The sequence below is a fragment of the Penaeus monodon genome, chromosome 22 (assembly GCF_015228065.2).
Source record: "Penaeus monodon isolate SGIC_2016 chromosome 22, NSTDA_Pmon_1, whole genome shotgun sequence".
Taxonomy (NCBI): Eukaryota; Metazoa; Arthropoda; class Malacostraca; order Decapoda; family Penaeidae; genus Penaeus; species Penaeus monodon.
Window position 1 is genome coordinate 39,105,251 of NC_051407.1, and position 236 is coordinate 39,105,486.

General features: G+C 61.9%; 1 protein-coding gene across 1 annotated transcript in view; it reads right to left on the reverse strand.

Moving 5' to 3' along the window:
- The window catches only part of LOC119587126 (protein patched-like), a gene marked incomplete at its 3' end in the record, with an annotated part of 106,921 nt that overhangs the window by 10,826 nt on the left and 95,859 nt on the right, over positions 1–236 (reverse strand).

Consider the following 236-nt stretch of genomic DNA (forward strand, 5'->3'; position numbering starts at 1 on the left):
GTCGGAGTAAGACCACGAGTCCCCCACCCCAGGAGGGAGGTAGGGGGCCAGGAGGAGACCCCGGGGCCCCTCCTTTGTTATCAGACATTACTGTGGTAGTGTGCGGGGAAGCCTTAAGGGCGGAACCAGCGATCCCCTGCGCCCAACTCTCGCCCTTACGGCCCCACCTCACCTGCGTAGAGTAAGATGTCACCGTCAAAATATTGGCTGCGTACGAAGACGGGGCGACGGCTTCG